We start from the raw sequence: 26,365 nt of genomic DNA, 5'->3' as shown, positions 1-26,365 counted from the left end.
GGCTGATATTCAGCAATTTTAATTTGGCGTGGGATCCACGTAGAGACAGAAGTAACAGAACTCAATATGGTCACCCTATGTATGTATGTATGTATGTATATATGTATATAATCTTATATAGCGCCGGAAGCCCGTAGGCATCAGGGCGCTTGACATAAAACAATACAACCTATAAATTGATGGCTATCACTAATCCTATGCTGGCTCGAACAAAACTGATTCCCCTTTCCTGCAATTCACCTAAAGAGGTGCGTCTTCAAACCTTTCCTAAAACAGAGCACATTTTCTTCTAGTCTCAGCTTAATTGGGAGACTATTCCACTGCTGACCAGCCAATACGACAAAAGATCTGCCCAGGCCTGCCTTTAACTTCTGTTTAGGCACTGTGAATAGCCCTTTTCCTGCTGAGCGTAAATGTCTCTGTGGAGTGTAAGGCACAAATTGGTTCATTAGGTATTAGGGGGGAGTGATCAAACAAGCACCTATGAACTATGGTCATAGCTTTAAAGTTCATCCTCTCCTCTACTTTGAGCCAATGCAGAGCTCTTCTTGCCATGGTCACATGGTCTTTACTCTTAAATCCCTTCACAATCCACACTGCATCATTTTCAATAACTTGGCATCTTGCCATATCTTTTTTAGTGGCTCCTAACAATAAGGCATTTCCATAGTCCAATCTGGATAAAACCCTTGCCCTAGCGACTGTGGCTGTGTTAGCCTCATTCAGGTAAGATCGAATAGCCCTCATCAGGCGCAGATAGTATGTCGTATTTTTATTTAGGTAGTTTACTTGCACCTCTGAGCTGACCGAGTCATTGACCATCATTCCTAGGGTCTTAACTTGATTTGATACTTGGATTTTTGCTTAATTTATAGAAAAAGTCCTATACTCTTCTCCTAGCTTTACTTTAGTCCGATTAGTTCCAAAAATCAAGAGTTCTGTTTTGGAGTCATTGAGACACATCCAATTCTGCTGAATCCATGATTCTATTTTACTGTACACTCTTGCTATCTTCTCACTGTCCCTGATGTAGTTACCCTCTAATTCACCGATTAGCTGCGTGTCATCGCGTAGTTTGTAAAAAACACACCAATCTCATCTAGCACGTCGCATAAGCTTCTCATATATTCATTAAGTAACAGTGGAGAGAGGCTACCTCCCTGAGGAACTCCAAACATTATTGTGATGGCCTCGGAGAACAGGTCCCCACAGTGCACTCTTGCTTGGCGCTCTGTTAGAAACGAAACAAGCCAATCCAGTGCTGCCGTAGAGCATCCTGCTGGGCGTTTTATTGCATTTACCAGTAATTGGTGATCTACCAAATCAAATGCCGCACTGAGATCAAGCAGTATTAGCATACCTGCTTTGCCCTTATCAAATAACTCTAAAATGTGGCTTTGAAGGTCCAACATAGCAGTTTCTGTGCTGTGAACAGCCCGAAAGCCAGATTGTTGTTTGTGTAGGGAGTCTAGTTTTTCTATATGTTTTTGTAATTGGCATGTTGCGATTTTATCAAAAATGCTAAGGATAAAATTTGAGTTTGGAATGGGGCAAAGATTGCCAGGATCCTCAGGGTCAAGGCCTGTCTTTTTAACTAAGGGCGTGATGGTAACTTTTTTTAAATTCTTTTGGTACTGAACCTTCTCTAAACGAGGCATTGACTATTTTCACCAAGATTGGGGTGAACAGTTCTTTATTTTCCAGAATGATTTTGGAAGGTAAGATGTTTTCTGCACATGAAGTGGGTTTCATGTGTTTTAGTACTTCTATCATTTCTGGTTCGGAGATCCTGGTAAAGTTCAATGAGTCTAACCCTGCCTGTTTGGCACTATCTTTTCCCGATGCTAATGTACCTGTATGTACTCTAGCCTTAATTAAATTTTGCCTACCCTTTAATATTTTAGCTGGGAAGGCATTTTTCACTGCATCACAGTCTTCCTTTGTAGGTGTGAAAGGAGGGGTAAGGGATTTGGGTTTCTCAACATTTTTTAAGATTGCGAATATCTTACTCATAGCATTAGCTGCTAATTCAATTTCTTCATTATAAAAATTGGCTTTAGCCTCTTATACCATCTTGATATTTTTTGTTAGCTAACTTCCAATTGTCCTTGTTTTCCTTAGTATGGTCCTGTTGTCATTTTCTTTCAAGAGTTCTTTTTTCCATTTTAAGTTTATCCAGTTCGCTGTCGAACCATCTCTGATGTTTGCACTCTTTCCTAACAGTCTTGGTTTTCTGTGGTGCTACTCATTCCACCAAAGCTTGGATTTGTGTTGTGTATTTATTTAACATATAGTTTCACAGCTATCATTATCCTGTAGGGATAACAGAACATCATTTAAGCAGGGTTGTAGTTGTTCCGCATTCAGGTTTTTAAAGTTCCGGCTCACTACTTTGATATGTGGATTGTGATGTTGTTTATTGGGCTCCAACAATACTTTAAAAGATACCAGGAAATGGTCGCTCCATATGCATGGCTCTGTGGTTACTAGTTTGACCTGGAGGTTTTGCGTTAGAACCCAGTCCTATTGGTTTCCTTGAGGTGTAGTTGGCTCCTGGTTGACTATACCGAAATCTCAATTTTTTTATGTTTTTTCCAGTGCGATAACATCTTTGTCTTTAGCATTCCCTCTCCAATAGTTGAAATCTCCCATAAGTAAAGTCGATGCATTAGGTGATTTCAATTTTCTTAATTGGGAGCAAAGTTCATTGCCAAAGTTTGAGACCAGAGATGGCGGTCTATAGATGACTATGATGTTTAGGCATTTATTTCGGGTGTGTACAAGTTTCAGATGTAGAGTTTCACATCCTTTACAACTTATGTTGACTTTAAAAAGTTTTATAGATTCTCTGGCGATAATAGCCACTCCCCAACCCTGGCCGTTTACTCTATTTGTGGTGTATACAATATAGCCTGCTGGTACCGCTAAGTCACATGTTGGCCCGATTGGATCTTTCAGCCAAGTTTCTATGACACCTAGTACATCTAAAGTTTGTTCCCTGATCATCTCCTGTGTATTAGAGGCATGTTTGGGTTTTAAGTAACCCTACCTTTAGCGATTGGTTTGGCTGAGACTTCACGTAGTTTACTTCATTTTCCCTTTGTTGATGGGTGTTTCCTTTAACCTGCAACGACTTCTTCCCACCTACCAGCTCTCCACCCGGGCTAGCATTAGAGGATAGCATTTCCCCACCCCAAAACGATACAAATGTATTCATTTTCTGGATAAATGATGGAACAAATGGAAAAGGGGATGCAGCGCACTCACCGGAGCAAAACCGGAATAAAAGGGCCCTTATGCGCCGACGCTTACACACCTGACATGGGATTTAGTACGCTCGCGAATACAGGATGCTTGGGAAATGTAGTTTGCGGCGTCCAACACTGCCTAGCAACCTCACAGTCACAAATAAAGACTGAGTGTTGCTTTCTATGTGCTTGTTCACAGTTGATATCTGACTAACTGGTTCAACAAGCCCTGGCCTTCAATTAAAGCAGCACTTCAACTATTCCAGTACCCCAGTATTTAACATTTTTAAAATCAATTTAAAACACAGAATCTAATTTAATATAAACAAAAGGACTAACAGCTTTTCAGTACCTAGCTAACAGAACACACAGATGCCCTCACATGGACTATGTAGGAAGATAGAACAATTAGCAATTTTAGATGGATGGGCTACAATACATGGAACAGAAAAAGGGTTTACACATTACTCTCATGTTCACAAAATATTTTCACATATAGATTGCATTTGCACATCCGCAACACTGATGGGCAATGTCACTAATTCAGAAATTCTCCGCATTGCGATATCAGATCATGCGCCCTTCAAATTGGAGTTTTATCTCCCCAGGCCAGCTCTGGGGGTATGGTCCTGGACATGCCCATCGACCCTCTCTCGGGACAAAATAAGGGATAAATTAATAGACACGATCATAGAATTCTTTGAGTTAAACGATACAGGTGAGACTGAAATTAATATATTATCGGATGCATTAAAAGCTACGTTCCGTGGGATCCTCATTTTGGAAGAGGCCCACAGACATAAACAAAGAACGGCTATTGAGTTGGAGCTAGAAGGGGAGCTTAAAGACATTATGAAATAAATTGAAATGGATGGTGGGATGGCAATCAAAAAGGCATACAGGAATGTTAGCGGCAGACTCCAAGTTATGCTAACATTAAAAGCAGAAAAAAGCCTTTTAAATGCACAACACAAATATTATATGCAAGCAAATAAAGCCGACCGGTTATTAGCTAAGCAGTTGTGACAGAATCATGCATCGCGTCCAATCAAGGCAGTGAAGGACACCCAGGGGGAGTTAGTTACATCTACGCAACAAATACTCTCACTATTTAAGGAATTTTATCACACATTGTATCAATCGGATGATCCTGTTGATAACGCTCAATATACATACTTACACTCTGTCAAGCTCCCAAAGATAACACCAGTGGAAGGCGAACATTTAGATGAGGAAATAAGTGAAATATCCCAGGTAATTAGAGATTTCCCTTTAAATAAAGCCCCAGGCCCAGATGGATATTCTGCTATATTTTACAAAACTTACCAAACAATAATGGCCCCTAAATTAGTGAAACTATTTAAATCATTCAAAGAATCCGGTAACATCACATCCTCCATGAGGGAAGAACAAACTATTCTGTTCCCAAAACCACATAAGGATCCTACACCAAAATATTAGCTAATAGATTAACAGATATACTCCCCTCAGTGATTCATCTGGACCAATCTGCGTTTATTAAACAGCGTCAAACCCACAACATTAGAAGGGCCTGTCACCCGATTGAAAAAGTGACCAAAAAAAAACAGCCAGCCATTTTTCTGTCTCTTGGCACAGAGAAATCGTTTGATGGGGTGGAATGGTGGTTTTTGTTTAAAACATTAGAGAAAATGGGATTTGGCCCCAATTTTATAAATATGATTTGAGCTAATTATATTGACCCCAAGATAAGATTATCAATAAATGGTCGGACATCCACCCTAATCTCACTATGCCGCATAACAAAACAGGGCTGTCCTCTTTCCCCACTTATGTATGCAATTCATTTGGAACCCTTTTTAACATGAATCAGACAATCAGTCCAAATTAAAGGGATGCTATTTGGGTCAGAGCATCATAAAATAATGGCATATGCCGATGATATGCTGATAACAGTGATAGGGCCAGTTGAATCATTGAGAGGGGTTACATGGGAACTGGCAGAATTGGGAAGGGTAGCAGGCTTCAAAATAAACTTCACAAAATCTGAGATGCTGAATATAACTCTTACACCTCCACTACTAGCACAAGTGTCTTTGAACACCAAAATCGCTTGGGAAAACACAATATTAGATTATTAGGAGTGTATCTAACTAATTCAATACAATTCATATACCAGGTACATTTCCCCCACATTTTGGTGGAAATCCGTCGGTTGCTGGCACGATGGGGCCCATTAATTATTTCATGGTTAGGGCGAATAAATGCAGTTAAAATGTCAATATTGCCACAGGTCTTGCACTCGTTTCAGTCCCTCCCGATATAAGTACCACAATTTTTTTCTTTTCACTGCGCTATAAAGCGTGATATCGAAATTCATACGGCACAATAAAACCTCACGGGTATCTATGAAAACTCTAATGTGACCAGAACCGGGGGGGACTGGGACTTCCTAACTTCATGAAATATTACCAGGCAGCACAGCTACGGGTGTTGAGGGAATGGTTCTCCACATCATCTGAGAAAATATGGGCCGGGAATGGAGAAAGCAATATGTGGCCCTCATATTGCAGCACTGCTATGGCCCTCTAAACAGGATCGCCCCAATAATATGCATGCCAGCCAAATTACGAATCGAGTGGAAAACATATGGGACAAAGCAGTGCGTCAATGCAAAATAATGACATGCCCTTCCCCCTGCTCTCCTATGTTTAATAATCTGCAATTTTATCCGGGCATGGATTAGAGAGCTTTTCTTAAATGGAAAGATAGGAATTGCAATAAGATCAAGGATATTTTTCGAGGCATGGGATTTGTATTTTTTTTAACAATGGGGCTAAAGGAACCAGATAGATATCAATATCTGCAAATACGACATTGGTTGATGGCCCCTTCGAATAAAGCAGCGGCCATAAAACCACTCACGACATTTGAGAGATTTCCATTATCAAACCCAGGGGAGAAAACCCTCATATCTAATCTGTATCGCCTACTACAAGAAGAGGCTCAAGAGGAGAACTAGAAATGTGTTCAGAACTGGCAGCAGACATTAGGAATAACGGCATCTGAAGAAGAATGGCTGTGGAAGGATATTCCAAATTGAACACAATCCCTACAGATCAGAGAATCATGGTACGAGGCAATGGTCCAATGGCATATACCCCACAGAGGCTATACGAAATGAAACTGATTACCACGGATAAATGCTGGAGGGACTGCAATGGGAAAGGTGACTGGAGACATAATTAGAATGCCCTAAATTGTCTAACTATTGGGCAATCATAAACAAGCATATGCAAAATATATTCAGCAATTGGGTACAGGTACAAACAAAAGCCACTCTTAGGAATTGCCACTGTGGAGGAAAAGAAATGGCCAAAACATGTTCAAAAGCACAGACTATTTTAAGGTTAGTAGCTTTAGTGGGGATTGCACAGCATTGGAAAGATAACCCACCCCCCTTGTTCATGATTGGTTTGTGAAATTTTGGAACTATGTTGCTTTGGAGTGGATGACATACAACATACAGGGCGTGTATCAGGCTTTTACGAAAGAATGGGTAATGGTTATTGAATTTCCAGCAAGATGACTCACAAACTGCAGATACTGTGCATAGCAAAAACTTGGATCCTTGATATTCACCATAAGAAGCGGTTTGGAGGGGGTTAATTGGGGGAGCAATGTGGGTAGCAGTGGTTAGGGGGTTGGTTTTACCGTTTATGTATATGATATTGAAATGCCAATAACAAAAAAATAAAAATGACTGAGGTACATGCCGAAGTCGAATTACATTGACAACGGGTCCCGCATGGGAAGTAGCCAATCACTGGTTCTAACCCCAAAGGGATGTAATTGTGGGTGATTTCCTTCCTAATGATCTGCTCTACAAATCCAATCTTTCAGATTTCTTCCTTTTTTTAAAGCATATATAGGACGTTACAGTTCAGGATTGTTCAATTGTAACAGGTGCCAATGTCTTGATAGCACTTTTTTTTTAAATCTCATTATGAGTATTAAATGTCATGGCACATACCTTTTTTTGACCAATACATTTTCCCTGTATTCATTTTATGCTCTTTTTTTTTAAAATTGAGCATATTATGTGGATTTCCTCTAAGAGTCTAGTGTGTTTTGTATTGGATAGTAAAATCCTCAATTTTTGTACAATTACGTCTAGCCCTAAGAAATTGACCATAGGGAATGTTGTTACGCAGAGCTTGAGAGTGAACACTATCGTATCTTAAGATAGTATTTCTATCTGTTTTCTTCCAAAACAAGTCAACTGTAATAGGTCCATTCTGTGCTTTAATGAGCAAGCCCAGAAATGTTGTTTGTTTTCCATCTACTTGCATAGTAAACCGTAAATTTGGATTCAAAGAATGTATCCATTCAAGGAATACATCGTAATTTCCTCTAACATCAAAAATGGTTGATCACACTGGATCTAACGGATCTAACGAAACGGATAATTTTTTGTAAAAGATCATGAAAAGGGAGGGCTTCCCCAGGTGAGGTCCGCCACGTGCACAAGTAGGAAACCGAAACCAACACATCAAATGCAACATAAAACGTGCATCCTAATGTTTACCACACAACCCACTCCTGGCTGGGTGATTACCTGCTTTCTACCTGTGTGCACCACCAGACTCTCAGTCCACCATCTCACCATCGGCCTAACATGTGCCGACCACAATGTATTTGAATACATTACAATAAAAGTCAAATCGTACACTAACCTGTGGAAACAGCAACGGCAGATAAAAATCACAATGCAAAAATACGCATGGTACCGCAACGCCCACACATGAACTATGCATTGCCCCCAAACAAATACATAACCTGTGCGTGTACAGCAGTATTCAACGCTCCCAGAAAGAATAGTCCTTTTATACGGATTGTGCTTGCACCAAATAGAATGGGCAAAGAAGCAGGACTATGGTAAAGATTAATAAAAAGGGAAAAATACCTCATCTAATGTTCTGCTGTAGCAAAGCAGGTGCGCATGGGCCAGGCCCTCACTGCTCACAGTAAATTAAACCGGTGGCGAGACAATCTTTCCCCCTCTCACCCTTCTCTTCCTCCTTCTAGTACCCTTACCTTTGTTCTCTTTATCTTTCTCCTCTTCTAAATTCTCCTTCCTCCTACTACACTACTTTCTCTCCCTCTTCCCTCCTTCCACACCCCCTTGCTCTCCTTTCCCCTTTTCTCATGCAAATTGTTCTACATGCCAATTTTCTGGTTTGATTCATTTTTACTGTTATTGCTTCTACTGTTCCATGTTTATGTATTCTTGTTAACTGAAAAGCGCCTTGGATTAAGGCGCTATATTAAACAAAAAATACGAATAAATAATCAGCCAATGCAGGCGGCAGCTCGCCTTGTCATCTGGAGCAGAGAGCGCTGGCAGGCACGGCAGTCTCTGGCTGTGCATGCAAGCTAGCAGGCAAAGCACACTAGGGCATGTGCAGTTGATGTCCGGGCGGTGCCCCCCCTCAATGCACAGGCGCGAGCCACGCCACAGGAACAATTGGACATGCAGGCAGCGACGTTAGCGTTTCCCATTTAACAATTGAATGGGAACATGAGAGTGGCTGTCTGCCATGCTGAATCTACCAGTGAAATGCATCTGCTCCCCCAATCTCCGACCCATCGTTGTTCACACCGTGTCAATGCAAGATATTGGTTACCCCCTCTAGGTGTCTGTTGCACTATTTGTAATATGCACCAAAGCATGTCACTTGGTTTATGCTGTTTGCTGCTATAATGTGATACCAGGGGTTTGTTCTCCATTTTATTTCTTATACATGATTTGTGCTCGCATATACGTTGTCTCACCTGGCGCTTAGTTTTGCCAATATATGCTAGATTAACCAAGATCTTGCATTGACACGGTGTGAACAAAGATGGACCTATGATACTAACTCAGTCAAACAAGGTTTGAATGTGGCCATGGAATGGAATGCATTTCTGTGAAAGATCAATTATGTGTGTACTCAAAACAGGATGGTCTCCCTCAGTCTGAATATATCACATTGGTTTCCAAAAAACTAAGCGTAAACAGTCTCATGTCTGAAGAAGCTTGTTGCTCATTGTTCATTTTTTATGCTCCCCATTGGGTCAGGGCCTACCACTTTGTAACCTAGAATCAGTATACATTCCGTCACTCACAATGACAATAATGCCGGGTTAGCTCGACATTACAAGTACTCTAAGATGCATGTCAGTAATAGTAAATGTGATCTGTCCATTGCGCTTCTCATGAGCAAAAGCAGCATCCTTCTGCATAAAGTGACATCTAACACATACTTGTGATTAGACTAGATGCCACAATGGAATCCGAAAATAAAAATAGCTAGAATATTTCTATTGCACCAAGTAAAGTCGGCCAAATAAACACCATAATGTACATGATGACATTAGGGATCTGGCTGGCTCTGATTGTGCGCGGAGATTCTCATTGCCAAAAGTCATACGTTTGTGTACACTTCGCTGCAAAGCTTTATTCCAGCCGTTTATGAAGCACACTCAAGGTGCACTTCAGACCTAAGAATCGCCGGGATGCCATAGTCTCAATATAGAGGATGTGTTCACATACGTGTGTTTAAACTTTGCGCAAAGCTTTATTCCAGTACTTCACGAAGCACATTTTAGGTGCACTACATATCCCAGAACCGCGGGATGCGACCGTTCCAACATAGAGGGCGGGCGTAAGATACGCTATCACATGATCGCTTGTTCAGAAACGATTGTCTCTGAACAGCAGCCATTAGACAGAACGCTCGGGGTGAAGGAAGAAACCATGCTCCTTCGCCTATAACTTCTGAGGTAAGCGGCACCTTTTGGAAATATAAAACACACTAACAATGTTTCTCTGCCTTTATGGCATTATGTGTTTTGACACACGGATGTCAATAATGTAACAAGCTCCGAACGGCTATATGAGAGTATTTATCTCTCTGTACGCCTCACGTTAGGCTGAACGGAAGCCTGGAAACATTTACATAATGCTATGTCCTACTAGCCACATACAATTCCCATTAAATTGACAAATGTTTTACAACTGTAAAATAGCTCAGTTATAGAGGACCAAACTCACAAGACAGTGACTATTACATAGAAGGTTGCCTTATATTAACATGCAACACTAAATTAGCTGCCTACATTTTGATCCTTTTTCCGCTCCATTTTAGACGGCGGGTGATAATGCAACTAAGTGCATATTAGAATAGCGGCGCAGACCGCTCAAGATACCCATCATCAAGGACCCACGATTTAAACTACAATATGGCAAGAACATTACATTAAGCTGTTCTGCATACAACTATAAGGTACCCATGTGATTTAGAATGATGGCCTTCCGCTGTCTAGTTAAATGGTCGACAGACAAATGGTCCACAGGACTTATGATCAAATTTTTTTTTAGTTATATATATTTTTTTAGGTTTTCGTTTAGGGAAAAAAAGGGTTTTTTTTTAGCAAAAAAAAAAAGGGGGGGTTGGGGAGGACCCCCCCAAAAAAAAGAAAATGTGAAAAATCAAAAAAAAAAAAAAAAAAAAAAAAAAAAAAAAAATCGATCATTTGACCTGTCGACCATTTATCCTGTCGACCATTTAGATTCAACCAATTGACCTACAACCTGGCTATCCTTCTCTAACAGAAACAAGTAACATATCAAAATGAAATATGATGAATACTAATAGAGGTATATATATATCTGTAGGTACAGTGACTATTGGCACTGAACATCCAAAAGCAGCCAGACAGCGTTAGGTTTTTTTCTACTAGTCTCAAAGAAGTCTGAGCAAGATGCAGGTCAGTTATTGAAGTGGATCATCATGAGTTTCCGTTTCCACTATTTGAAAGCATAGAACCACCAATGAACACTTTGTATGTGTTTTAAAACAATTCTTTTAATTTATCTTTTTTAGAATGTGTTGTAAGGAAGTTTGAAACTTGGGAAGCATAAACTACACATCAAAATCAAATCTGTTTGTCCTGAAGACGGCTTTAACCAATAAGACCAACAGCACTGCGAGAGTCAACTGTACGCGTTATCATGGCCGAAACGTATGTCGACTATAATTGAGGAAGCTTATTAACCATTTTTCTCTCTCTCAATCTATATCAAGCGCTACAGAGGTGTCTTTGTGAATTTACAACCTTATGTACATCTTTAAAATTACCTTGTACATTAGAATAGAGAGACTGTATACAAATATTGACAGGTGGTCCTTTGCTGCAGTAGGGATTTGTCCCTTAGGTTTGTGTTGTCTCTATGGGCACGTTGTGTCCTAAAGAGAAATGTACTGTTGTCAATACAGAGTTTTCAAAAGGAAACATTTTCTTTTCCTTTTGAAACCCCGTATTGACAACAATACATTTCTCTTTAGGACACTACGTTCCCATAGAGAAAACACAAACCTAAGGGACAAATTCCTACTGCAGCAAAGGACCACCTGTAAGTACAGATCAGCCGCACACAGCTTTGTAATAATTAATTTTACCGTGCTATACTTAACACATAAGGCATGAATTCTTTCAACATAGATTTTCTTTTCAAATCTTGCCCCAAGGTAACCTAATAGCAGTGATCTCTATGTGGGAATAATCGATCTCAAAGAAACCAATATGCCACAATCAAGACACATCAGAATATCAATTAGAAGAAAAGGGAAACAACATTCCCTCCCTTGAGGAACCACCCCTAAAGGGTCGGTGAAACATGTCGGGGAATCAAGAACAGCACAAACTTGCTTTGGAAAAAATTGCAAGGGGAATCAGGAACAGCACCAACCAAATGTGCCTTGGAAACAATTGCACAACAGAGAATCGGGAATAGTTCCAATTAAACTCGCTTTGGAAATAATCACAAAACATTGGGAAAAAGAAAAGGCCCCAAACTTGCCTTGGAAAACAGACACAACAAATACACAATTTGTTTTGAAGCAAAAGGAGAACCGACACTGAATTAACTTTGAGAACCCCAGTGAGGCAACTGGGATCATTAGGAGACAGAACAAGACAACATTTTTTATGACTTATCCAATGGAGACAGGATCAGCCATAAGTGAATCAACTTTAAACCATATAATTTGAATACTTTGAATCATATGCTTTGAAGAAACAAAACACTAGCTCATATTGAACCTACTCCCAAACAATTGGGAACAGAACAAGCAAATACGGTACCAGCCTCTGAACAACAAATCTTTGAAGAAAAACAATATGAGAATAATACCATTCAGCTTTTGAACAACAAATATAAAAAACTGTTTTGAACTACATCCCAGTGAGGGAACTGGGACTTCCAAATACTAGATATCCTCAACAAAGACAAAAGATCATGAGACCCAGTGCTGTAACTGGGACCGAAGAAGTAATGTATAAAGTGATCATATGGGGATTCAAAAACAAATAAACAAACTGTGCAACAACATAATAGTCTTTATTTTTTAAAGGTAAAAGCGCAAACCAGGGCTAACATTTTTTTATTTTCAAGCATTCATCTTCCTGAGCAGTCACAGGATTTAGCCCAGGTAGCAGCTAACCAGGTAATTTAAAATTCAAACCATGCAAGGTTGGGAAAGCGCTTACCAGTTGTAGACTGGACATTGATTTTCTAAATACAAATATTGAAGCAAATAAAACCATCTCCTTGGAAAAACTGTGGCATTCAATCATGCAGGAATTATCATGGCCCTTGTTGCCAGATCCTTCCGTAAACTTGTAAACCAATAACACATTAACAGTATCTGAAACTGCTTTCCCTTGTTTTTGTTTTCTGTTTTTTGTGATTTCCTCACTGTACGTTATGGTGCTTTGTCACTCTAAAGATTGTAAGTGTTTTTGCACAGGTTTAATTAAGTCTTTTTATATGAATATATATGACCTTTTATTGGAGGCCTTTTTTAGTTTTGCTTTGGTTAAATATGTATTAAAATAAATGAATATGCTATACAAATAGTGGTTCCAACAATCTTTGATTGAACCAGATTGGCTTTTTCTGATCTGTTGAGTCTCAGGGACTAAAGAAAGAGGTAGTCTACATGTCCCCCCCTCCTTTATTGCGATATAAGTCTCCCATTTGACAGTGTCGACACCCTGATACCAAAAAACAGGGAGTACCCAATTGTTTAAGTTTAGGCCCCTGAGCTCCATCCAGGGCTACAACCAAAAGACCAAGGGATTTAGCCCCCCCCCCGGCACTCCTAGCGACGCCTCCGAGACAATGTCTACACCTTTAGTTCAAGCATTTCTTGCAGATGGTCCATGTCAGCCTGGATTAAAAGATGGCTATGGAAGAAAAGGGTAGGAAAGCCGAATTGGAGGACAGAAAGGCATACGTTTCTGAAAAGTAAACAAAATTCCAAGTTTAGGAAGAGGTGATTTGCGCAGGTCGGGCAACAACTAGGTAGGTGAAAATGCCATAGTTTGGGGAAAAAGCGGGAAAATGACCGAAAGAAAAAGGTATGTGGTGGACATGGTTGGCTTGGTACGGCAATGGCTTCTATGAATTTTGAGAACAACAATGCTCCAATACATTCCCCCGCCTGTTTCAGTTAGGAAAGCACACATTTTTTGTAGTGTTTCACAAAACAAGCAATACCACAAGCCAAACACTAAGCCATGGTACACACAAGTTTTATGCTTACGGCCGGAACAGATGTACTTAGCATGTGTAAATCATGAAAACCAATGGCAAGCATCCATTTTTTGAAAGAGCACAGGCACACCTTTTCAAGGATAGGTGACATGTGCAGGTTACAAAAGTGTATGGTGCCCCTAAGCAGCGACTAAATGTAGGGCACATTTGGGAAATGAAAGGGTTGTGTGACAAAGGGCACCAGCAAATGGGTCGAACCGTTATGAAAACCACACAAACACAACAAATGTCATACCTACCAATGTTCCCACAGGTGTCCCGATGAAAACGGTACCTCACATGTGTGGGTGCACCTAACTTGGCGCCAAGGGGAAAGCCTAAAACACTCCTAACCCCAAGTCTTTTTTTTCCGACAACTGAATTTCACAATTTTTCCAGACGGGCACACCGTACAGATATGGGCCTAGGGTGTCCAAGCCACCAAGGAAAACAGGGAACCCCATGCAGTTACGAAAAGAGGACATCTGTGGGAATCCACAGAGGTCTGACTTGCAGAAATCGGCCCAGAATTTATTACCCAGAAACCCGACTGTTATATGGAGTACACTTTGGGAACACCACACACAATTAGGACTACAAGTGACAGCGAAAATTCACCTTTGGTACAAGCCTGTACTAAACAGTGAAGTGTTAGCGATGGCTGAGCAGCCAGACCTATCTCAAGAGCAAGTGAGCAGTATCAATAGTTACACAAAGGACAGCAATTACTATGATTCAAACAAACACTGACTCAAGGTTTCTGAGTAAAAGAATATACATTTATTTACACATCAGTTGTAAAACATTTCACTATTATGAAGCAATTTAAAAATCACACTCTTAATACACTATACCACACCCAATAGATTGTGGACAAGTTAGGCTCAAAATGAAGTGTGAGCAAAATGGCACTCCACCAATTTAAAAAGGGAGGGAAAGACAAGGTTAGACAAGAATTGAGCAGCACCAACAAGTAAGCGAGCAGGGCAATCTAGAAAAAGGTACTACAGTGAGGAAATCAAATTAAAGGGGCCTGGCCCAAAGTCAATGGACCAAAGTCTTTGCTCAAGATCACAGAGTTCAGGTTAGTTTGCGGTTAAGTCTTTGCCAAGAGTTCAGAACGAAGTTGGTCGGTAGAAAAGTTAGTTCAAAGAATGGAGAAGGACAAGCTCTTGGATTGGCGAGAGGTTTCACACACTAAGCGCGGCTGGACGAAATGAACAACCGGATTTGAACAGTACCTTAAATGGAGAAGAAGGCTGTAGCTGAGGCAGACGCTCCTGGCAGGTCCTGCAGGCTCACGGTTCCTGAAGCGACTGTCGGACTGACATGAAGTAGGAAGACTGGAGGGTCCTGCACTGCCCAGGGAATAAACCAGCAGCAGAGCAAAGCAACGAATAAAAGGTGCGCTCCATAAAACACAAGCAGGGTCCGTTCCTCCTGGCTATCCGGTTCACTGTAGCTCTGTACAGCAAATTCGACCAGAGAAGGGAGGCCTGGCGAGCAGTTTGGTAAACTGGTTGTTCCCATCAACTCAAGGGGAGAAGATTCCTTGCAGATCTTCCCTGTCGTTGGAGTATGAAGATTCGGACATCCAGCAGGGCTTCACCGGGAGGTTCAGTCGTAGTAGGGGTCCTCTTCTGTCAGCTCCTCTTTGATTCTCTCGTTCCAGTGGCTACTTTGCCTTTCCAGCCCCAGAGACCTGCTTTTTATGCAGTTTTCCCCCATTCACACAGCAGGGTGGCTGTCCCGCCGGGACCGTCAACACAGCCAATCAGATCAGAGTGTGACATGGGTCTCCAAGGAGACCCTGTGCAGGGAGTGCTAAACCCCTCCCTCACATCCTGTCCCCTTCAGACATACAGGCGCCTAAGGAGGGGTTCTGTGCAGAAGCCCGCGAATGGACCGCGAACAAAGGACCCAAACCTGGTTTGGCGTGCAGAGTAAAACACGAGAAAGACTTTTACAAAAAGAATTGGCGAATAAACCCAGCCGGAACCGTATAAAAACATATATGGTCTAGCGGGTTCAAGTTCGAGACTACCAAGATAGCCTAAAACCATACCAAGGTTATTTAAGATAACCGCGGTAGGAAAAATAGTTACCGCTGCCACCAGCCAAGTCTTAATAAAAAGGGAGCGAAATAATGCTCCAAGAGAAACAGACAAAAAGGGATAAGTATTACCCCTTTCCAGCACTCTATTTAATGTAGGAGTGGGAAAAAAGGCTCACACTCTTACCAGGTGAGAAAAATAAACCCCAGAAATCCAGCAAAGCTGCTGAGGGACTCAGTAGGTAAGGGTAATTAGCCATTCTGGAGAAGTCTGAAATGTGGCGAAAATACTCGGCTCACCCACCGAAACACGCTGCCAACAATACATGGTCGACCGTCCTGCATTCCCACAGGTGTCCCGATGAAAACGGTACCTCACATGTGTGGGTCACCTACCTGGGCGCCAAGGGGAAAGCCTAAAACACCCCTAACCCAAAGTATTTTCCGACAGCTGAATTTCACAATTTTTCCAGACGGGCACACCATACAGATATGGACCCTCGGGTGTCCAAGCCACCAAGGAAAACAGAGAATCCCATGCATTTCCGAAAAGAGGACTCCTGTGGGAATCCGAAGAGGTCTGACTTGTGCAAATCAGCCCACAATTACCCAGAACCGCAGACAAAGTGAACATTGTGTTTTTTCCCCACCAAATATCACACTTTGTCTGGGAGTGTGGCTAATAAAAACTGGGTCAATTTGCATAAGGCAGACCTCTGTGGATTCCCACAGGTGTCCTCTTTTCGGTAATGCATGGGGTTCCCCGTTTTCCTTGCTGGCTTCGACACCCTAGGCCCAAATCTGTAGGTTGCCCACATGAACAAAATGTGCTGTGCCAAAAGTCTTAGGGTTACCCTTTTGCTTTTGCGCCCCGGTAGGTGCACCCACACATGAGGTACCGTTTTCATCGGGACATGTGTGGGGACGCGGGAAGGTAGGCCATGTGTTGTTGGCGGTGTGTTTCGTTAGGTGTCAAAAGACATCCCTGGTGTCTAGTGGCATTGCTGCACAAGGATCGAGCGCCCGAGCAGCAATGTTTACATAAATGGTGTCATTGAAAACGACACCATCACAAAAAAATCCCTGGTGCCTAGGGTCACCAACCCCCTCCCCATAGCTTTTTTTGTATGCCGTTTATTTTTTTGCTCGTCACCCGTCTGCCCCCAGGGGTCTACATACACCTACCTAGTAAGCAACCCCCTCTCCCCATACTGAAAAGACATCCCTGGTGTCTAATGGTATTGCTGCCCACAGATCGAGCGCCCTGCGCCCGATCCGTGAGCAGCAATGCTTACACAAATGGTGTTGTTGGAAATGAGAGAATCTCCCCTTTCCAACAACACCTGCCTCGATCTCCGGCTTCAAATACAGCTGGAGATCAAGGCAGAGGGAGAAGGGCACTCACCTTCTCTCTTCACCGAAGCAGCCCGAAATGGCTGCCGCGGTGAATTTACTTTGTTTCACACCGGCGTGCATTATGCACGCCGACGTGAAACTGAAGGTAATCCATCCCCCTTGCAGTGAGGGGGGACCTCCTCCTCACATAGCCCAGGGGTTGGATTATAGTTTTGAGCGATCCTTGCAAAACAGAGTGCCAAAAAGGACGAGCTCCCTCGTCCTTGGCACCCTGGAGGAAATTCCAAGGACGAGATACCTCGTCCTTGGCACTTAAGGGGGTTACAAAAATAAAGTTGCAGGGGTATTCCCTGTAGTAAGCCCGTGGTTAGGGTATTTTCCCAAAAGTAACAGTCTTTTTTTGCTTTGAATGTTGGCTATTTGGCGATAAAAAAAAAAAAAAACCACTTTTCAAAGGTTTGGTCTGATCCTCGCTGTGGTTTTTCCAATTCTAAAAACGGAACAGAAAAAAATGTGAATGCATGAACTTTCCAAGATACACTGTAAAGCTGAAAAACAGATACAAATAGCCTAATTTAGAATGACCCAAGACAGAATTATTGTTTCAGAGCTAATAAAAGCTGAATGGAACAGAAAGAGAAAAAACGTGGTATTCCAAGGCGATTGATGCTATATTGTATCTTGTCAAGCAAAGGATGCCCCTCTGGGGACACAGAACACGCGGGATAGGGAAGTACGTCCAATGAATGCCATTTATTGGAGTTACTGAAGATGATGTCAAGTATGACACTGTTTTAGCACAGCATATTGCTCATGGTAAGTGGAATGAAACCTACTTGAGCCATAACATCCAGAATTATTTCATTAGTGAAAGAGACAATGAGCGCTATCCTTGAAGAAGTTAACGTGGATAAATTCTATAGTGTCATTGTTGACTCTACAATAGATGTCAGCAGAGGTGATCAGTCTTCTTGATCTCTTAGGCATGTGACATCATCTGGTCATGCAATAGAACATTTTGTAACATTTGCTGAACCAGGATCCGCAGACTTTTATAAACTATTGACAATGACTTTGCAGTCCCTGAAATTAGATGTTTCCTTAATCCGTAGGCAGGTTTATGATGATGCAAACACTATGTTCGGCTGTATTGCTGGACTTCAAGCACTTGCGAAGCAAGTCTCGCCTAGAGCTATACATGTTCACTGTTGTGTGCACAATTTAAACCTTGTGCTGATTGATGCTGCACACTCATATTTAAAAGGAAAGCAATTTTTTGATACACTTGAGGCACTGTACACTTTCCTTACAAGCAGTCTGCCTCGCATGAAAGTTCTGCAGGAAGAGCAACAGGAACATGACCTTCAGCACACCGCCCTGACATTAAAAAAGCATATGGCACTAGATGGGCTAGTCGTAAAAGGGTAGTTCATTCTGTGAAATAAAACATTGTATCAGTTAGAACCGCATTGTGCCGAATAACCACTGGATGCATCCCAAATGCAAATGGAAAAGCACTTTGGGATGCACAGGGGCTCTGGAACACAATTGAAGCCTTTGAGTCTAAAGTCTTAATATGTTTTTGGCACAAAGTACTGCAAACTGTGCATACACTATCAACATATTTGCAAAGTAGTAACTGCAGAAAGCCTGGTTGTGTCATGCTGTAAGGAACTAGAGAAGCTTCGGTCAGATTATATATTTGATCGGTTTGAAACACATTCTAGAAACATGGCTGAAGAGTGTGGGCATCAACACACTTTCAACAAAAAGGAAGTGGGCTAAGAAAAGCTTGCATGATGAAGCAGCTGATCATCCTTTATAAAGTGTGAGGCAGGCATTCACAGTAGAAACCTATGTCCTTGTTGATACCTTTGCTGCTCAGATGACAGTGAGGTTTCAAGATTTTAGAAATACTGTGCATACATTCTCAGCACTGGATCCTAAACATTTTACTAGCTCAGATAATTCTGACGCATTGAAAGAGTTCTCTGTGCCCGACGCAGTGCAAGCGTATTCTTTTTGTGCACTTTATGGGGAAATATTCTCTGACAAGCAGTTAATAAAAAACAATGGGTGTGCGACATGTGTTTTAGTGATTGCTGTGCTGTCGGGGGCTCTGTTGTACCGGCAAGACTACTGAGGCTGGGCTGTAATATTGCTTTCCTCTCTACTCACAATGCATGTAGGCACAGTTCAAGAACCCACACCAGCATGGAACACTGTGTGCGCTGTGTGTTTTAGTGTTTCAGTGGGGCAGTGGAGCAGTTAGGCAGAATCCGTCCCACATTGACTTTAAGTACTGTCGCCGTTCCATTTCAACACAACACCTTTACACGCGTGAGACACCCTGCTGCAAGCATAGTAAGTAGAAATTGCCTCTTTTACTAAACTGACCTTTATTGGCTGCTTAAACAGTTGCTTTTTATTGTAATGAAAAGACAAAAAGTGCGCAAGTATGGCCTGCACAGCGTTATGGCCCAGGCAGCAAAACAAGCAAATGCCTCAATTCTGCTACCACCTTCTAATACAATCTTGTCAACCGGGAAAGTGAATTTAGCAAACAATGTATCTGAATTCGTGGGAAGCATTTTGGCAAAAGAAGGTGGCAGTGAGTAATACTGCAAGTGAAAATACAAAAATCACTGACTTTTATAAAATGACCATTCTTGGCTGCTTACTTGACAATAATAAAAATAAAATAATACCCGATTTGGAATTGTCAGCTAGACGCCTGCACGACATAGAAGGCGAAAATGATGTCAGCTCTATGTGTCCCCCCCCTCCATCGATCACAACTCTTTGTTGAATCTTTGCATGCGTCTTCAGATGGAGCCAGCCGGTGAGACTGGCCATATAACCAATCTTGAAGTCCAGTATAGCAATGTGATTGGCCCTCAAAGCTCATCCACGCCAGATTTGGAATGTTTGCTTTAAAATTCCTCTGGTTTTTGTACAAATGAAAGCGATTGTGACTCTTTGTACTCCATCCAGCTTTGACCCTCAGGCCCTTTCCTCGAGGACGTCTTCGGTGCATCTGCCACCCTTAATGTGGTGGCCGCATCTGTAGATGCACTATTCTCTTTATGCTCTAAAAGTGCAGACAAGCAGCGCAACCTGACATTGATTCTTTCTCGGGTTGTTGACATCATTCTTGCAAATTCAGGCTCCCAACTGATTACTAATATCGAACCATCCATCACTGATATGTTGGGTACAAATAAGCCTCCCCCAAACGCATTGCAACAGGAGGCACCCACACTTGCAAGGGTATGGCGCAAGTCTGGGCTTCCACCTTGGGTAAAGTGAAGAATGCACCACCGTTGTCGGTGGATGTGGTTCTAGTTCTGCCCTGAGCTTCGACTGCAACCTCTGGCAAGTGCACCACCCGTAGGAAAAACAACAGAGGCTCTGTAAATTGAACAGCTCCAAGTCAGCTACTCTGTCAGTTAGTGCTGACTGCTTTGAACCAGCAGTAGTTATAGCTCGTCCCTACAACATCGGCCAAGTGATACCTGAGAGTGCACTTTCTGTAAGAACAACTCAAGAGGGCATCACTAGGCAAACAAGCCTAAAGGGCCCGATGGACAAGTGGGTGCAGTCTGCCCTACAAGTCGTCCAGAATTAACGACAAAATAATGCCCTAGAGATTAATATCATTCCTCATTTGGTGCCTCCTGCTGCTTTGTTAACAGGGCTCAGTTATCACAACGAATCACAGTGAGTGGTTCCTTTCCGAACATTTGGAGGGAATCCATCCTTGTCCCAGTCCTTAAGAAAGGAGACAGGGAGGATCCCTCCAACTACAGACTCCTCACCATGCTGGATTCCAGTTCTAAGATTTTTGCATCGTTGCTATTAAAGCAACTACCACACTGGCTAGAGAAAAGAAATCCTGAGCAAGTTTCAGACTGGTTTCAGGAAGGGCCATAGCACGATTAACAACCTATGTGCCCTTCATTATTTGTTTGACAAAACCTATAGGCAGAGTGATGGGAAACTGTACCTAGGTTTCATAGATCATTCAAAAGAGTTATACTCGGTGTTCCGCCCACTCTTGTTGTACAAACTTTAAAAATGGGGCCTGGATCCAACCCTTTTGTATCTCATTGGGTCTTTATATAGCAATACCAAGGTGTCTGTTCGCCTGAGCCAAGAGGGTGTTCTCTCTAACCAGATCAATACAAATCAGGGATTGAAGCAGTTGTACATTTTGGCACCCCTGCTAATCATTCTCTATATATCTGATAGGGCTAGCACCCTCGGCTCAGAGCATAATTCCTCCCCCCCATTTGGGTAACGAATCAGTGCTGTGGCTGCTATATGCAGCGGTACTACTTATCAACTGTATCCCTATTGGTCTACAGCGATCTATCATTGCTCTTTCTACTTACTCTTTGTTGAATCATCCAATTATTAAAGCCAAAACCAAAGTATTAGTAAATGGTAATCAACGTAATCGAAGTGTGTGTGGAAAATGGACCAGTAAGGTGGTTGAAAATTATGTATGCCTAGGTTTTCCTATAAAATCCAGTAAAGCTAAATCTTTTTGTGATAATCATATTGTAATAGAAATTTGGAAGAGGTGGGCGATAATCAAAAAATTAATTGGGCAAAAAGGTGGCAACAGAGGGCATGCTTTCTATTTATGGCAGCAGCTTAGTGCCTTGTCTTTTATGCAGCCTTGAGATACTGTCGGAGAGACATGAGCAATGGCTGGAATTGGTAGAGGGGACCATTCTGCGCTCAATTATAGGAGCACCTAAAACAGTCCCGGTAGAGACAGCTAGAATTGAGTTGGGCGGCTTATCGATTAAATATAGCTGGCTTATCCAGCGTTGTAAGCTCATCTGCCAACTTGCTGCCTGCCCCCCTAGGGATCGAACCTTAATGGGACTTCTGGCAAGGTGTAATGGGGAGCCTTGTGTGAATAGATTCCTTAAAGCATTAAGGGAATCTGCCTTCACTCACTTTGATAACATTGCTTTTTCTATAGATCAAATGTTGTCCCTCCCTAATGCCTGGATTGTTTTGAAGAAAAAATAAATCGCTACATTGGGATGCGGTTGTGAACAAATCCGATCTTCAGGGGGAAAAGCGGTATAGTGAATATAGACTACAGAACTTCCAACCTAGAACCCCATTCTCGTACCTCACCAAGATTTGCGATGGAAAGTTGAGGTGGTTTATAATTTTCCTTTGATTTAACATCTTAGATACTAGGGAATATACAGGTAGTTGGTTAAAAATTCCTACAGAAGAGATAATTTGTAGACTCTGTAATAGCGCAGTCGAAACCGCTTGCCACATTCTAACAGTGTGTTTTGTGCTACAAACTACTTATGTGAAAGGATACCGGGACCTTTTAACTAATATTGATTTTATAACCCCAGATCAATTTTGGAGTTCGATCTATTCGGGTACATCTTTTGTCATCACAGCAGCTAAATGTTATATATGGCGTGAATTCCTGGTTTTACCTGCAGTCTATTAATTGCCCAACTATGAAATGCGTCTGTCTATGTCAATATGTGTTCTATATTTTCATTGGATTTATATTACCAATTCTTATTGAAGGTTTTTAAATTTGCTGTATAATTATGATGTATTAATTTAGTTATCTGTGCCTAAGGTTATGATTAGCCAAGTGCCCTTGAATTTAAAAAAAAAGAAAAATGTGCTGCTTTTCTTTATAGCCAATAATATGCAGGCTGTTTACCCAAACCTTGCTAGTATGTACATAATATTTCTCACTTTGCCTGCAAGTAGTGCCGCCGCAGAGCAAGTTTTCAGCAGGCTGAAGTTGATTAAAAAGTTACCTACGGGCAACAATGGGCAAAGAAAGGCTTTCAAATGTAGCCTTCCTAAGTATTGGAAGAGACCTGGCTAACTGTCAACTTTGATAAAGTAATTCAAACCCTGCAGAAAGGCTTTGTAGTGCAGATGATGCATAGGTTTACTGCTGCGACAGAGGGCTTTTTGGTGCTAACCTGTTGCAGGAAAACATCTTCAAGCACATTAGTCTTCCGTAGCCTACCGCTGCCTGGTACACAATCTCATTCTCACCTTGTATTTGAAGAAACAGTTTCATCCTCATTACTTGTATACGTTTGTGTGCATTTATTATGCAACAAGCATTTCATATCATGGACATTTATTTTCATCTCAAATGTTTGGGTACATATTGGCTTTTTGGTACTAAGAAATGTTTACAAAAGATATTGCACTGATACACTCATAATGACAATTCTATTGAAATGAAAAGATGTATACAACTGTGCCTACGTTGTTTGCTAATGTTTAGCTTTGTTTCAGGATCCATGTCTGTCACTGGGACAAAAGGTATTTTTGGTCCCAGTCTGTGTCAGCACACAGCTTGAATTGTCTGTTATATGCTTATTTCCTAATGTATCTCAGCCTGTGATAGGAGGGTTTTGGACAAAATCCTACCCTGCATTTGAAGGAGCCATTTTACTGTGATTATTTGTGTTAAGTTTGTGTGAATTTATTTATCTAATGCTGCTGCTACGATAAAGTATTTGAATTTTCTTGATATTTCATTTTAAAATCGAAGGTTTGGACAAAGGAGGGCCTGTTTGTGCCAGACAATCCACTTAAAGGATTAAAACATTGTTTCATTGCAGTGTGTGGTTTTGTATTGTTTGTCCTGGTTATCACCAGCTTGGTATGGTACATTGTTTGCTTGCAAATGTTTGTTGAATTGTTTTGCCTTGCTGATGGATCTCATTCAGATCTCTAGATTTCATAATTAAATGCTAATTGGATGTTTCCTCCACAGCAAATGTGTTGTATGCATCTCCCCTGGTCCCCATCAATCTACTCCTCACTCTCCTCCCTCTTGCCCATTGCACCAGACGAAGTCTCTACAGTGGTCCGCCCTATGAAGGCCCCCTCCAAACCAGTGCTCCCCTGCTCCTCCAGAACCATTAAGGACATCTCGTCTCTCACCCCGGCTCTTGCTGACTTCTGTAAGCACTCCTTTGCCACTGGCACCTTGCCACTGTCCCTCAAGGACTCCCTTGTGCACCCTCTCTTAAGAAAGCCATCTGCTGACCCCTCCTGCTGGACTATCGCCCCATCTCTACTACCCCCTTCCTGGGTAAACTCTTGGAAGAGTTGGTCCTTCCCCAACTGTCCCTCCACACTGATCTTGTTGGTTGCCTTACAGAGGCTCAGAAACTGCCCTCCTGAACCCCGTGGAAACCATGTTTGCAAAATCTCAACTCCAGCTCTCCTGTTCTCATTCTCCTCAATCTCTACTCTGCCTTTGACATGGTCAACCATTCCATCCCCCTAAAACGACTCAGACACCCTTGGGCATCACTGACCAGGCACTGGATTGGTTGACCTCTTTCCTCACTAACCGCCCATCACAGCTGCAACTGGGCCCCTTCTCTGCCACCACCATCTCTACCTGTGGCGTTCCCCACAGGGCTCTATCCTATTGCCATGGCTCTTCAATATCTATTTTGCCCCTCTTGCTCACCTGATCTCCTTCGCTCCTCATTTCCAGTGTTATGCCAATGACACATCTTTCCTTCAAACGTCCCTCTAATACCTCCTCCTCTCGGATTCCTGACAATCTGTCTGCCATTTAGGCATGGTGTGCAGCGAATCATATCTATCTTAATGCCAGTAAGATGAGGATCCTCCTCATCGGGAAACCTGTACCCTTTTTTCCTCCATCCCTCTGGCCACCCTCATTGGGCTTTCTATTCCGACTATCTTGTGAGGTAAAAAACCTTGGGGTCATCTTTGACTCTGCTCTCTTTCACCCCTCACACCATGGACCTTACCAAGTAGTCCCACTTCCAGCTCCACCTTCTCAGAGGGATTCTTCCTTTTCTCACCTTGCCCCAGCCTCTTTCTCAATCTCCCTCTTTCATCCCTTCGCCCCAGAATAAGGCTGCAAGACTTATCCTTGGCCTCAAGCCCAGGGACCATATCTCTCCAGCCCCAACATCGCTCTACTGGCTCCCGGTGGTTGCAAGGATCAAATTCAAGACCCGCTGCATCATCCACAAGGCCTTCTCAGGACTGGGGCCACGCTATCTCCAACCTTCCCTCACTAAATGCTCCCCGGCTATAGCCCTACGCTCCTCGAACTCCAACTCCAACTCTCTGACTGTCAAACGCTTCTCCTTGGCTGGTGCATCCCTTTGGAACAGCCTCCCTGACCCTCTCAGACTTGAGCCGGACTGCCTGAAATTATGGAAACTGCTCAAAACTCTGCTCTTCTCTACTTCCTTCCCTGCCAGTGACTCCACTGCTGCTGTGACCAGTGGACCGATCCTCAGGAACCTCACAGGATCCCAGGCCCTTCTTCCCAAACAACACCCTCCCCGCCCTTGCAGGCCCCCTCCACTTCCCACCCTTGATAGTCACCTGTAATAGCACTTAGCCTGAGGTTCTCCTCCTCGGCTCCCCCTAGCACTTCCCTCCCGGTTCCTCCTCCAGCACTTAGGGAGGATACCTCAGGGGCAACAGGTTTGTCTTGGAAGCAAGACAACATGCATAGCAACACAGGTTTGAATCCTGATCTCGTGCTTAGAAACCATCCCACTATTAAGCCTGTTATAAAAGAACAATTATAATTAATTGTCCACTCCTCTGCTCCCCCTTCCTTTCCCATCCCCTGCTCTTCTCCTCAATGCACTGCATGTCAAAATGCCACAAGGCTTATTAGGACCACAACTGTATATTTACTGTTTTTATCATGGTTATTTCTTCCCCTGTTCCCTTCCCATTAGCTTTGTGTCGCTTTGAAACATAATTCTGCTGTACAAATCGCCTTACAAAGGCACAATAAAATAAAAAATTAAAATAAATTGATAACAGATGTGGCTTGTAGAAGTGTAAGGTTTTATAAATGAAATATATATTGGGAAAATAAAATGTCAGATTTGCCTTGAATATTAAGTATTCCAATTAGCAGTATGCAGACAGTGAAGGAGACAAATAATGCTGAAACATACAAATTATAGTAATTATTTTAATTTCTAATCGTACGCCAAGTAAATGCTGCAACATAGACGTAATGCACAAAAAAGTTTCTCTCCCTATAAA

General features: G+C 42.2%; 1 long non-coding RNA gene across 1 annotated transcript; it reads left to right on the top strand.

Moving 5' to 3' along the window:
• The first annotated feature begins 9,967 nt into the window (after positions 1 to 9,967).
• LOC138565912 (uncharacterized) lies at positions 9,968 to 13,122 on the top strand. The gene is made up of 3 exons (XR_011301698.1): positions 9,968 to 10,052; positions 11,156 to 11,294; positions 11,801 to 13,122. It is a non-coding gene; the product is annotated as an uncharacterized lncRNA (long non-coding RNA).
• The last annotated feature ends 13,243 nt before the right edge of the window (positions 13,123 to 26,365 follow it).

The sequence above is a fragment of the Ambystoma mexicanum genome, chromosome 2p, assembly GCF_040938575.1.
Source record: "Ambystoma mexicanum isolate Mex_15411 chromosome 2p, UKY_AmexF1_1, whole genome shotgun sequence".
Taxonomy (NCBI): Eukaryota; Metazoa; Chordata; class Amphibia; order Caudata; family Ambystomatidae; genus Ambystoma; species Ambystoma mexicanum.
This window is presented reverse-complemented; position numbering and strand designations above follow the sequence as displayed.